Source organism: Caretta caretta, chromosome 1, assembly GCF_965140235.1.
Source record: "Caretta caretta isolate rCarCar2 chromosome 1, rCarCar1.hap1, whole genome shotgun sequence".
Taxonomy (NCBI): Eukaryota; Metazoa; Chordata; order Testudines; family Cheloniidae; genus Caretta; species Caretta caretta.
In genome coordinates, this window is record NC_134206.1 from 165380074 (window position 1) to 165394435 (window position 14362).

Genomic DNA, 14362 nt, shown 5'->3' on the forward strand with positions numbered 1-14362 from the left:
CACCAAGCCGCCGAGTACATAAACCGCAAGGGGTACTTTTCGATAGTGCTGCAAGCTCTGGTGGATCACAAGGGACATTTCACCAACATCAACGTGGGATGGCCGGGAAAGGTGCATGATGCTCGCATCTTCAGGAACTCTGGTCTGTTTCAAAAGCTGCAGGAAGGGACTTTATTCCCAGACCAGAAAATAACTGTTGGGGATGTTGAAATGCCTATATGTATCCTTGGGGACCCAGCCTACCCCTTAATGCCATGGCTCATGAAGCCGTACACAGGCAGCCTGGACAGTAGTCAGGAGCTGTTCAACTACAGGCTGAGCAAGTGCAGAATGGTGGTAGAATGTGCATTTGGACGTTTAAAGGCGCGCTGGCGCAGTTTACTGACTCGCTTAGACCTCAGCGAAACCAATATTCCCACTGTTATTACTGCTTGCTGTGTGCTCCACAATATCTGTGAGAGTAAGGGGGAGACGTTTATGGCGGGGTGGGAGGTTGAGGCAAATCGCCTGGCTGCTGGTTACGCGCAGCCAGACACCAGGGCGGTTAGAAGAGCACAGGAGGGCGCGGTACGCATCAGAGAAGCTTTGAAAACCAGTTTCATGACTGGCCAGGCTACGGTGTGAAAGTTCTGTTTGTTTCTCCTTGATGAAACCCCCCGCCCCTTGGTTCACTCTACTTCCCTGTAAGCTAACCACCCTCCCCTCCTCCCTTTAATCATTGCTTGCAGAGGCAATAAAGTCATTGCTGCTTCACAGTCATGCATTCGTTATTCATTCATCACACAAATAGGGGGATGACTACCAAGGTATCCCAGGAGGGGTGGTGGAGGAGGGAAGGAAAATGCCACACAGCACTTTAAGCACAGCACTTTAAAAGTTTACAACTTTAAAATTTATTGAATGACAGCCTTCTTTTTTTTGGGCAATCCTCTGTGGTGGAGTGGCTGGTTGGCCGGAGGCCTCCCCACCGCGTTCTTGGGCGTCTGGGTGTGGAGGCTATGGAACTTGGGGAGGAGGGCGGTTGGTTACAGAGGGGCAGCAGTGGCAGTCTGTGCTCCAGCTGCCTTTGCTGCAGCTCAACCATACACTGGAGCATACTGGTTTGGTCCTGCAGCAGCCTCAGCATTGAATCCTGTCTCCTCTCATCACGCTGCTGCCACATTTGAGCTTCAGCCCTGTCTTCAGCCCGCCACTTACTCTCTTCAGCCCGCCACTTACTCTCTTCAGTCCGCCACCTCTCCTCCCGGTCATTTTGTGCTTTCCTGCACTCTGACATTATTTGCCTCCACGCATTCATCTGTGCTCTGTCAGTGTGGGAGGACAGCATGAGCTTGGAGAACATTTCATCGCGAGTGCGTTTTTTTTTCTTTCTAAGCTTCACTAGCCTCTGGGAAGGAGAAGATCCTGTGATCATTGAAACACATGCAGCTGGTGGAGAAAAAAAAAAGGGACAGCGGTATTTAAAAAGACACATTTTATAAAACAGTCGCTACACTCTTTCAGGGTAAACCTTGCTGTTAACATTACATACATAGCACATGTGCTTTCGTTACAAGGTCGCATTTTGCCTCCTCCCACCGCGTGACTACCCCCTCAACCTTCTCCCCTCCCTGTGGCTAACAGCGGGGAACATTTCTGTTTAGCCACAGGCAAACAGCCTAGCAGGAATGGGCTCCTCTGAGTGTCCCCTGAAGAAAAGCACTCTATTTCAACCAGGTGACCATGAATTATATCTCACTCTCCTGAGGATAACACAGAGAGATAAAGAACGGATTTTGGTTGAATGCCAGCAAACATACACTGCAATGCTTTGTTCTACAGTGATTCCCGAGTACGTGTTACTGGCCTGGAGTGGTAAAGTGTCCTACCATGAAGGACAAAATAAGGCTGCCCTCCCCAGAAACCTTTTGCAAAGGCTTTAGGACTACATCTAGGAGAACCGCAAATGCCAGGGCAAAGTAATCCTTTCACATGCTTGCTTTTAAACCATGTATAGCATTTTAAAAGGTACACTCACCAGAGGTCCCTTCTCCGCCTGCTGTGTCCAGGAGGCAGCCTTGGGTGGGTTCGGGGGGTACTGGCTCCAGGTCTAGGGTGAGAAACAGTTCCTGGCTGTCGGGAAAACCGGTTTCTCCACTTGCTTGCTGTGAGCTATCTACAACCTCCTCCTCCTCATCATCATCATCTTCTTCGTCCCCAAAACCTACTTCCGTATTGCCTCCATCTCCATTGAAGGAGTCAAACAACACGGCTGGGGTAGTGGTGGCTGAACCCCCTAAAATGGCATGCAGCTCATCATAGAAGCGGCATGTTTGGGGCTCTGACCCAGAGCGGCTGTTCGCCTCTCTGGTTTTCTGGTAGGCTTGCCTCAGCTCCTTCAGTTTCACGCGGCACTGCTTCGGGTCCCTGTTATGGCCTCTGTCCTTCATGCCCTGGGAGATTTTCAGAAAGGTTTTGGCATTTCGAAAACTGGAACGGAGTTCTGATAGCACGGATTCCTCTCCCCAAACAGCGATCAGATCCCGTACCTCCCGTTCGGTCCATGCTGGAGCTCTTTTGCGATTCTGGGACTCCATCATGGTCACCTGTGCTGATGAGCTCTGCATGGTCACCTGCAGCTTGCCACGCTGGCCAAACAGGAAATGAGATTCAAAAGTTCGCGGTTCTTTTCCTGTCTACCTGGCCAGTGCATCTGAGTTGAGAGCGCTGTCCAGAGCGGTCAGAATGGAGCACTCTGGGATAGCTCCCGGAGGCCAATACCATCGAATTGTGTCCACAGTACCCCAAATTCGAGCCGGCAATGTCGATTTAAGCGCTAATCCACTTGTCAGGGGTGGAGTAAGGAAATCGATTTTAAGAGCCCTTTAAGTCGAAATAAAGGGCTTCATTGTGTGGACGGGTGCAGGTTTAAATCGATTTAACGCTGCTAAATTCGACCTAAAGTCCTAGTGTAGACCAGGGCTGAGGTGCTATCCTTTAGCCAGGACATGTAAGTGTGGCTGATGTTTGATTGCTCATGGCCCTTTCCTACTGGGGTAGGGCTTCCCAATTTGTGAGTCTGACTGAGGCGATGCATGCCTCCCTTATCACAGCCCATGGAGGTGGTCACTTGTGGTAGATAAATGACATTGTGTGCCAGGTCAAACATCACCCAGTCCTCTCACCACATGGTGATGATTCATGAACGCCAGTGTTTGTGCGTATTTTATACTGGTTAGTTAAATGATCCCTGCATTATGGGCAGCTTTCTTCTCCTTAACTGCTCTACCTGCACATGCCCAAATGTGGGATGAAATGTTGGGCATAGACACAAAATGAAGGGCACATAAAGTTAGAGAGAGCGGAGATTCATTTGCTTTCAATAACTCTCAGCCCTACAACTCTTTATATCTGAGGATATTAGAGAGAGAAAGTGGGTGAGGTAATATCTTTTACTGGACCAACTTCTGCTGGCGAGAGAGAAGCTTTTGAGATTACACAGAACTCTTCTGAGGATAATCATTTTCAACAGCATGCATGAGCGGCTAATCTATCAAGCAGTGCTACCTTCGCTCACATGTCTTGCCATATTTGGCGTTTGAGTTACAATAGAGCCTTGCATGGGATCATTTTTTAATTCTTCTCCTGTCCCACCTGCAGTACCACTCCCACCTGCATTGTTTCTTGCATTTTTAGCCTACTCCCATTAACGAAAACCTTAGATTTCCCACCCCGCTACTAAAAAAAAACCAAAAAACAAAAAACCCACACACAAAAGGTTGTTTAATATATATATGAACAGAGTTCAGACACAATTTTACCACTAAAAAAACAAAAAATTTTGCTTAAACCATGTTTAAAGTTTTTTTTTAAATAAACACTGTTATAATAGACATCAAATCTCTTTCTATCCCTTGCTTAAAGTATTAAAACATTTTATTTTTTAAAAAAATAAATAAAGATGAAAAGCTTGCTTTCCATTGCTGAAATTCTATTTGTTTTCCTGCAAGTTACCACAGGCTGGGGTTTTGGGGGTTTTTTTGGGGGGGGGGGGAAGAGGGGTGCACACCCAATCCCCCCCCCCCACAACAAAGTAGATTTTACCCACTCCCACTATTATGGAAGCAGGTCCTGCGGGACCTCAGTCCTGCTGGAGGGCTCTGACAGCCCCAGCTCCTGCATGCTGAGAATTATAGGTAGGGTTGCCAGCAGTTCCTTTATTACACGGAAAGTCCCTTATTTTTTCCAATCTCCATACACCAAGATCCAGAATTGCTGAGTACACAGTTTGCTGCCTCTCACTCTTGTCATCCTCTGGTCCAGGGATAGCAAATTCGAAGAGGGTATCAATGGTCCATCACAATTAGCTACCCCTGGACCAGAGTATGACAAAATCGCCACTGTAAGTGTAGGCAAAGAGGTATTTTTCAAAATTTAAAAGCTTTATTATAACAAGGTATGTACACAAGAATTGCTTATTTTTCATTTCAACATTTTTAAAAAAAAAAAAAAAAGCATTTAAGCATGTTTATAAATACACTTAACACTTTTCTTTAGTGAAATTAAACTTCTCTATTACGCATTTATATTCCAGTTGTGTTATTCCAGGAAAGCCAAAATATTTCTCTTCACAAAACAAATTACATTTTTTGTAAACATCTGACCTATGCACACGTTTTGCAGCTGTATTTTTTTCCTCTTAATCGGGTTCTCCTCATTGGTTCCCTCTGGAAGGCAGGAGGGATGTGCTCACCTCTTACAAGAGTCACACTGGATTTCTGATAAGTAATAGATGAGAAAATGAAATCACAGAATAATGCTAAAATATAATTTAAAAATATTCCTTGAACATCATAATTAGCCAAGATATGGCTATCAGCAGCGGTGGAAATATTCACTACTGTGGAATTACTACAAGAATCCTGATCCTAAGGCAGGTTATTATGTTGGGTCTATATGTAACTGGCTAGATCTCAGGCCATGACTTTTGTTCTTGTACTATAAATCATTCTGCTTACTTATCTGCTCCAACATATGGTGTTTTTTTCCTCAAAATTTTTAGTTTCTTACCATCATGCAACCTTCATTTTCTTTTTTGCAAGTGACAAAGTTGCAGTACTCCATGTTCTCTGAAAAGTCAATACAATGTACAGTACTAAAATTATGTTAGGACCAAAACTCTAATGAATAAACTCAAGATTTCTATTTAAAGTCAATTTCAATTAACTGGTTTACAAATATTTCTTTTTTTGGGGGGGGCGGGGGGGTCATTTTAAATTATATCAGTACCCTAATCTATGTTTCTCAAACTCTTAGTTTATTGCTGGCGGATATAAAGACATCCACTTAGATTTCACTGCTCTATCAATATCAGCTATTTACCCCCCCTCCTCCACATTTTTCAGTACTTAAAGAAATTATTCTTACAGAGTCATCATTGCAGAGCCAAACCTGTGATATACCCCACTGTAGGTGTATTAAGATAACTGTTTGTGATATAACATTATTCCACTCTTCCTGTTATCTTCCCATATTCTACTCACTAGGGCTCACTAGGTATATGTAACAAAGTTATTACCTGACTCTTTCATTAAAATAATTGCTATTTTTCTTCTAAACCTAGTTAGAACCTCATGTGGTTTCTACAGTACTGAGGTCTTTATGCTGTAAATGCATTTCTGCAAACTAATAACTTCTAATTAGAAAACCCATCATAATTACACATCATTAACAAATAATAATGAAGATTTGTTATTGAATACCTTTAGGATGAGTGGTCCACACATAGTTGTGCCCATCAGTTTGTCTCTTGTGTTCCACAATGTTTTCCAGAGTTCCATTGTGGATTTTCCAGTTACTTGGTAGATGAGGGATCTGAAATTTGTAGGGAGTACAGTAGCTGACTGTATAAGTGGGTTTCACTTTTTCTTACAGCGACTGTAGATGTTTAAAGAAAAAGGAGTACTTGTGGCACCTTAGAGACTAACAAATTTATTTGAGCATACGCTTTCGTGAGCTACAGCTCACTTCATCGGAACTAATCCTTTTTCTATTTAATGAATGGTTGTAATGATTTAATGCTCATATATAAACACTGGGTTTCATATTATTGTATCAGTCTTATATATCTTGACATGGTATGGCCCATGTTACTAACACCACCTTCTCACTCATGCTAAATGCTAGTGTTTTGTGCCCACGTTCAATGAAGTAGTTAGCCATGCTCAAATTGCACAAGTTCCCTCAATGTCTATTATTAAGCACAGTGAGTACAAGTACCTTCTGTTTCCATTTTTCTTTGTAGCTATCAGGAAGATATTATTCTCAGCATTCTTACTTATTTTCATAGTTTACATGTAGTTTCACACTAACACTATTTTCAATAACTGTATCTAAAAAATACAAACAAGACCACTACCAATTCCTCAGGAAGGTTCTTTCCTATGTTGTCGCATCACACAAGGGGTCAAACAACAATTCTTTTGTTTCCATTAATGTTATCTGTAAGTATAAATACACGTTATTGGTAATATGATAATTTTATAATGATTTTTCAAAATGTTGCATGCAGATATTCTCATTTGTAATGTCTCACTAACACAAGAGAAAAATCAGTGTGAATTTCTTGGTTAAAACACTAGACTATATTCTTTAAATTTACATTACCAACATAACATTCACAGTAGTATTTTAATTTTTTAAACTGCAGCCCTCAGAATTTCAAGACTTCCATTGACATTCCATTTGTATGCGTTAAACTTATTGAAAGCCCACAGTACAGGAAATTATATCACTGCTACATAGTTGTGTTTGAATCCGGTTATGTAGTACTACATTTAGTGTAGACAATCCCAAAGCATAACAATGGAAAACATCTTACCACAATAACCCACTGATTTGATGCGTTGAAAGGAAGCAATAATATATCATGCTGCATAATTCCACTCTGTGTTCATTGGAAGAAGAATTAAAAATGCAGTTATACTTGCAATGAAGCAAACAATGCAATGTAGATTATACTGCATTTCCCAATTTCAGTACGTTTACTATTACTCATTCCCCAACATAGCATTGTATTTACTGTTTCTTAAGAAAGTGTTTAACTGACTTAATGAAAATGTGCTTTGCCCATGTTGGGCATGAAAACTTGTTAACATTTACCTTCAGTGGCATTTGTGTTGCTCCGCCTGACAGAAGGCTAGTGGAAACTACCGAAAAGATGGCTCATGCCTGCTGACATACAAGCAAGTTTTTAATGGATCAATCCTTGTGACACACGAAGAACGTGATGTAGTTCATAGATACATACATGGAAGAGATCGGTACCGTTACAAATAAGTTACATAAGATGGATTAAAAACCTTTTATTTTTAAGACCCCCATGTGCTCTGACTTACTTTGAAAGCTGACTAACCAGTGTCCAAACCACTGTTGAAGTCATGGCCTCACTGAACTGAGTAGCAAAACTAAGGTGGCCTTCAACATGAGAAGGATTGTATCTCAGGTATATACACTCCAAAATACTTTTGAGTATATTTGGCAGCAGTAACTACAGCAAAATGCTTCAATGAGAGGTTTATATTCACACTTCTAGGCTATCTGGACTTAAATATGTTTTACCACATATTCATTTGATGGTTTAATTATTGATATTTCCATGTAGCATCACAATAAGTGGCCTACCATTCCACTTGCTTTCTCGATCACATAACAAAAATATGTGTTAACAACCTATAACAGATGAAAGAATCGTTAAAAATTTCAAAAATATTTGATGAATCAATCCAGTCACCACCCAAGTTTACTGCTAGTGAAATTTACCTAGTCACCCAGCCAGCTTCTTGGCTTCAGGCCATGAAATGAAAAGTCATACAAACTGATTTTTCTCACCTTGGCCTCCAGTCTCAGTGTAACCTTGTGGGTCTGTACAAGTTTTACTAGAAAAAAAATACATATTACATGCACGGTAATACAGTTTCATTTTTCTGTTTTACCATAGTGAATGCTGTCATTTTCACATTAAATTTTTTAACGTACTTCATAAATGTAAATGATTATTTTTTAAAAAAAATAAAATAAAAAAAGTGTAGTAAGCAATTTACCTTTGCGAAACCATAGTTTGTCTTCCCCATCTTCCATAAGCAGGTTATCAACACCACTTGAATCATTGCTTGCAACTTCTTCCCCTACACACACCTCTTCTTCCGTGTCCGTAACCTCCATGTTGATCATTCTGCTGTCATGAGGCTTGTGAGGTACATCACTACCCATTTTTCCAATCTCTTCTGAGGGGACTTTTTTCAATGTCATCCACAGCAGTCTCCATTTCCATGTTTTCCTCTGATCTGTTTTCAGCACCCTAATGTTGGTGGCTCTTTAAAGGATTTTAAGTGGAAGATATTATACACAGATTCTAAAAGTTTCCCTGGATGGTTTCCAGTTTAACTCTTACCTACAAAAATGGTAATTTTGTATGGTCCATGATAGGTAGGTTGCAGCGGACCTTCCTTTCTTGTTCTCTTTCTCGCATTCAGTAACATAATACAGTCCCCAACCTCAAATGTTATGTTCCCATATTTATAACTTTCTTCTAGCATACTGCATTTGGTGTATTTCTTGTGCTTTAGAAATATTACTAGGAGCCAGTGCAATGTCAGCATCCTTTCTAGATTTCAAATTTATGCTGTACTCTTTGTAGTATTGTTCAGCGAGTTCCTTGAAAATTGGTGGCTTTGTAAACAAATGGAGAAGGGGTTTATGAAGAGAATATGTTATTCTTTGATTCTTTACATAAAAGCTGATGGTATTTAACTACAATTACTGTGTAATTTTCTGAGACTTGGTCTAGAAATTTTACTTCCAAGGCATACAGTAGTCAAAAGGGTGACTTTTTGTTGTCATGTTTGGTTTAGATCACAAAAAAACAAAATGTCATCAAGAAATTCATACCAATTACTTCCAGTGTTATCAGCCAACTTCTGCAATGCTCTGTAACAAATGGTGATTGATTAGTTTGTGAGGAAAAAAAGTAAACAATGTCTTGACTGATACAGATTATATGGAATCAAAAAGGCATAAGGAGGAGACCATCACAGTGCATTGATATGATTATTTTTCATTTTACATGTGATATGGTAAAAAGACTTGCAATGTAGTTGACTTTGAAGATTTAGAACCAATTTGCAGCTTCTGGCATGATGCATTCTACTTGCCTTTACTACTGTAATTTTCCCACCCTAAAATTACCTTTGGATGAAAACACAAACCAATCCATCAAATCTATTGGTTTGTGAATGGTCTGGTGAAACTACATTCTAATCCAATTTTTTTTTTTTTGCAAATATCCAGGTCAACTGAAAGAAAATAAATTATACCATAAACTTGCCTTTGGACAGGTCTATATGTATGTTCCTTCCTCAATTTGCCATTGATTTTAGCTGTAATTACTGTGGTTTACTATCCCATATTTTATTATTATTAGATGGAATAATATGTTGGGGGTTTTTTGGGGGGTGAGTAAGAAGACACCAAAAAAATGTTTATAGCAACCCTGATGGGGTGACCAACCACAGGGTTCAGAAAACATCAGCAACAATTTATATTAAAAAAAACCCAAAACCCCACAAGGGCAATGAAGCTAATATTCACCCTCAACTATTTGTTACTTGATAGTGTGGTTGAAGAAATAATAAAAAAAAAAAAATCACCTCAAAAAAAAGTTTTTACTTTATTATTGAATTCAGAACCGCAATCTGACAGTATCCACTGTGGACATTCAAATCGAATAATAGCTTTGCACATTTTCTTTCCCACCTCATATGCTGACTTATTTCAGAGGGGAAATGCTTCCACCCATCTTGTAAAATAATCTGTGGCTGTCAGTATATACTGGTATCCCTTCTTTGTTGTTGATAATGGCTCTATTAAATCCATTCCCACCAATTCCCAGGGCTGACTGACCTATATGCAAAGGTACCAGTTACAGTCATACTTTGGATCTCACTTATTAATTTTTTTCAATAAGCCCATATGTAGTAAGCAGAGTAAATACTGTAAATGTGGTTTCCACAACCACACAATCAGAATCTAATTTCCATTTAAAAAAAAAAAAAAAAAAGAAATACAGGAATAGGGGTAGGAAAAATGATACAAGAATAAACCTGCAGAAATATGCCATGCCAGTGCAAGGAGCAATAGAGGTCATTGCTGCACTGTTGTGCCATGCATACGCATTGAACTCGTTGTTACAAATTCAAGGCTTCATGGTGTAGCAATAATAAAAATGGATATGCTAAACATAACAGGTCGCAGACACACCGCTGCGGTGTCTCCCGGTGGTCATCCAGGAATTAGCTCAATTCCAGCACTTGAAGCACCCCCTGCTGGCTGGCATCTCTCCTGCCTCAGGCCCCCATGTTATTCCTGGACCCGGGTGCCCTTTACCTGGGGTTCTGCCCACAGCAGTACGCCCACACTCTGGGTCTCCCCTCCCAAGGAAACCCCAGTCCCCTATACCCACCTTGTCTCAGTGACTACTGCCAGTCATCATATTGTCCCCTTTCTCTGGGGAAAACTACAGTCAGTAATGGCCACTCATCATTGGACCTGCTGCCTTTCTTGGCTCAGCTGTCTCCCTGCAGCCCCAGTACCTCCTTTGGCTTTCAGCAAGGCCTCAGCCTGGTGACTTGCCAGCCCAGAGCTCCCCAGCTCTGCCTACCCTTCCCCAGCACTGTTCTGCTTCCTGTCTCTCCCAGGCAACTAGGTCCTTCTCAGGCCAAGGCTGGAGTAAGCCTGACCCAGCTCCTCCTTTTAGCCCTCAGATCAGGGAAAGCTGTGGCCTGACAGGGTGTGACCTCAGCTCTAGCTGCTCTTAACGCCTTTTCTAGTTGGGTCCCAGCCACAGCCCTCTCCAAGGACTGCTTTTAACCCCTGCTCTCCTGGAGTGGAGCAGCCACCCCACTACAATAAATAATGATCTTTGACTCTCTCTTTCAAAGATTTCTTACTGCTTTTTAAGGAAGTGGATAAGACTTTATATCATGTATATGCAGTGTGCGCTAAGAACATTCCTAATGCATTGACAATGGAAAGGATGTAAAAGAAATTTCAGAAGATTGTTGTAGATGTCTCAGAATCCAAAATTCACCTTTATGCTTTTCAAGGTGATATCCAGATTTAATTCCTTTCTCACGTTTTGGCAATGCAGACATCATTTAACCTAGTTTGGACGGAATAATATGATGACATTAACATTCATGTATGAAAATATTATTGCAAGGGAACAGAATTTTCATTTTCACACCAAATGTATAAATATCATTCTTTGCATTGTAAATTTCAAATTTGTATTTCGATTTAAACTACATAGTTCAGGATTTCGTTTCATTAATTTACATACCTAATCTGCAATGTCTTTTATCATCCCTGGCTAATAGTATCTTGAGGTCAGCACAGTTCTCGTTTTGACTACTTCTTGATAGCCACCCCGTGGACAGTAATGATACTGTTCAAAGAGCTGTAGGGCTTTTTACATAGTGTGCACAATGACAACCTTTCTTCCTTTTGCAGCATGGAAAAGTGTCCCTCTGCTAATCAGAGAAGATGGAAACATGATGATGACATCAAGTGTTGCACTTAAGCAATTATCAGATATTTTCAAATCATAGATTCATTATAAATGCTGAAGGAGAAGTGGTCATGCAGGATAGTTATCTCACTGGAGAATGGTAAGTGGAGACACTTCAGGTGTTTACCACAAGGTAAGTAAGCAAGGTCAACAGTGCACTCTTGTATGGGTTCACCAACCCTATGTTATCTCATAGTAAAACTAAAGTAACTTATGTCCATGATGTTTATAGCTCAGAAAAGCATAAGTGACACTTTAACTGTATGACAAGCTGCCTATTTATCACAATACCTATTACATAACACTGGATAAAAAAACAACTTTTTGGAGCACAGAGGACCAAGCCCATGTTTCTGTGTTTTCAGGACTTTTTAGAAAGCATTCTACAGAGTTGAATTTCAGGGTTATTGTATGTAAAACCCTGAATGAAAGTCTGAGTATTTTTGTTATTGTTCCCTTTCCATTGCAGAGAAGGTCATACAGTGTACTAGCAAAGAAAACATTGAAACTGGGGTAAAGCATTATAAATAGTATTTGAAATACTTATGAATTCCCTTTGAAAACAAGCTAATAGGCAGAAAATCTACCTTTGTGCTTTATACAGTCTTCCCCCTTTTGTCATTGTACACAAGGTTTCAACACAAAAATTACACTTCTGTACCGTGGCGCATGCATATCAGTGCATTGCTCTCTGATCTTATTTTTGAGACATTTTCTTGAGCCTTTTCCCTCACCGCTAAAACTCAAGTGCCTTGTCCTCATTGTGTTGTTACTTCAGAATAGCTCAAACACCTTTGTTACTGCAAGGTGATAAAAAAATCAAACTTTTTTAGCAGCGAGGAAAAGGCCTATGTCTGTAAAATGTGGACATAATATATACTGTACACATCTGGCTTCTTCAATTGTTGATAGCAACATCAGCTCCTCCTTCTTTTCAAAATTCTTCAGTCTTAGCACCAAATGCAAACCTCGCAGCAGACATGTGCTTGCTCCTGCATGGAAAAAGAGCCACTAATGTGACATGGCTGTGTTACGATGATTTATTTATAACATTTCCCGCCTTGAGACCTGATTGACTCAGCTATCGTGACCTGCCAGATGGATTGCCCAGAACAAAAACTGTCTATGCAAATACCGAAAAAAAAAGCATATTTAATAACTGCAACACCTTACTTCTGGATGTTTCTGGGGATACTGATAGTCCTGCACTCTGCACACGTAAAGACACACAACATCACAGAGTTATAAGTGAGTTGAAAACATCTTTCTTGCAGCCTATCAGGCTGTGTCCTCACACCTTTGGGCAGCGGTCCCCAAACTTTTGAGGGTCACGCTCCCCTTACCCGTCTGCCCTCAGCCACCCTGAGCCAGGGCCGGGAGTGGGGCCTTGGCTCTGGGGATTGGAGAATGCAGAGAGGGGTAAGGGGGCCAGGGCCGCAGCTGGGAGCGGGAGCAGAGCTGAAGCTGGACTGTGGTGGGGGCCTGAAGCTGAGCCTGCGGCCAAGTGCAGCTCCACTCCCAGCCTTGCCCACAGGCCAGGAATGGAGCTGCGGCCAGCAGCCAAGGCTGGGGACAGGGTGGGGTGCACCCAGGGCTGGGAGCCAGGGACACGACTGGGGGCCAGACTGGAGCAGAGCTGGGGGCAGGGAGGGGCTGGGTGGCACTCCCCTCCCCCCCCCCCCGGCTGGCCCAGTTCTGCTGCACAGCCCCCCACCACCTCGGATGGTCCTCCATGCTCCCGGGGGGGGGGGGCACGCCCCACAATTTGGGGACCTCTGCCATTGGGGCTATCGCAATCATCAACTCACAAGTATTGCTATGGTAACTTAAGAAAGTTGTAAAATACAACATTCTGTAACCCACTAACACTGCTTTGTTCTCTTCTGACTGGAGAGGTGTAACAGGCCACTGAACATGTGGAATGGTCTCTTACAATATGTGTTTACTTATAATAAAGAAATCCAGTCCAACTTGTATTTAGTTGAGAGACCTCTGACTGACCGGTAGCAATCTGGTGTTGCTAGTTTCCGCAGCGTAATCTATATTCGCTTCTCCACTGTCAGTGCAGCTCTCATTTTGATGAGGTCAGCACACAGATCCAGGAATGTGGCCTTGAGGAGACCTGATTGACTCAGCTATCGTGTCGTGCTTGAGCATCCAAAAGTTCTGCAGGCACTGCTCATTACAAACAATGTGATCCCACCACTTGAAACTTGTTTCTCGGGCCCAGAACCAGTACTCCACCATCTGCAACTGCTCCATAAATGTCACCAATAGGTTGAACTGGTTGTAGCTATGTCCCACAGCAATCTGTTCAGCATGGAATCATCTCCCCCATGTCTATTCTTGAGGCTCAGCTAATACTGCAGGATGGCACATCCTGACTTGCAATGCTCATGACAATAGTGCAGAGATGTGTAGGTTCCATGCTTCTGTCAGAGATGGTAGACAATGAGGATGGACAATTAAGAAAGGGATAGATAATAAGACAGAAAATATCAGGTTGCCTCTGTATAAATCCATGGTACGCCCACATCCTGAATACTGTGTGCAGATGTGGTCACCTCATCTCAAAAAAGATATATTGGAATTGGAAAAGGTTCAGAAAACGGCAACAAAAATGATTCGCGGTATGGAATGGCTTCCGTATGAGGAGAGATTAATAAGCCTGGGACTTTTCAGCTTGGAAAAGAGACGGCTAAGGGGAGACATGACTGAGGTCCATAAAATCATGACTGGTGTAGAGAACATGGTGTA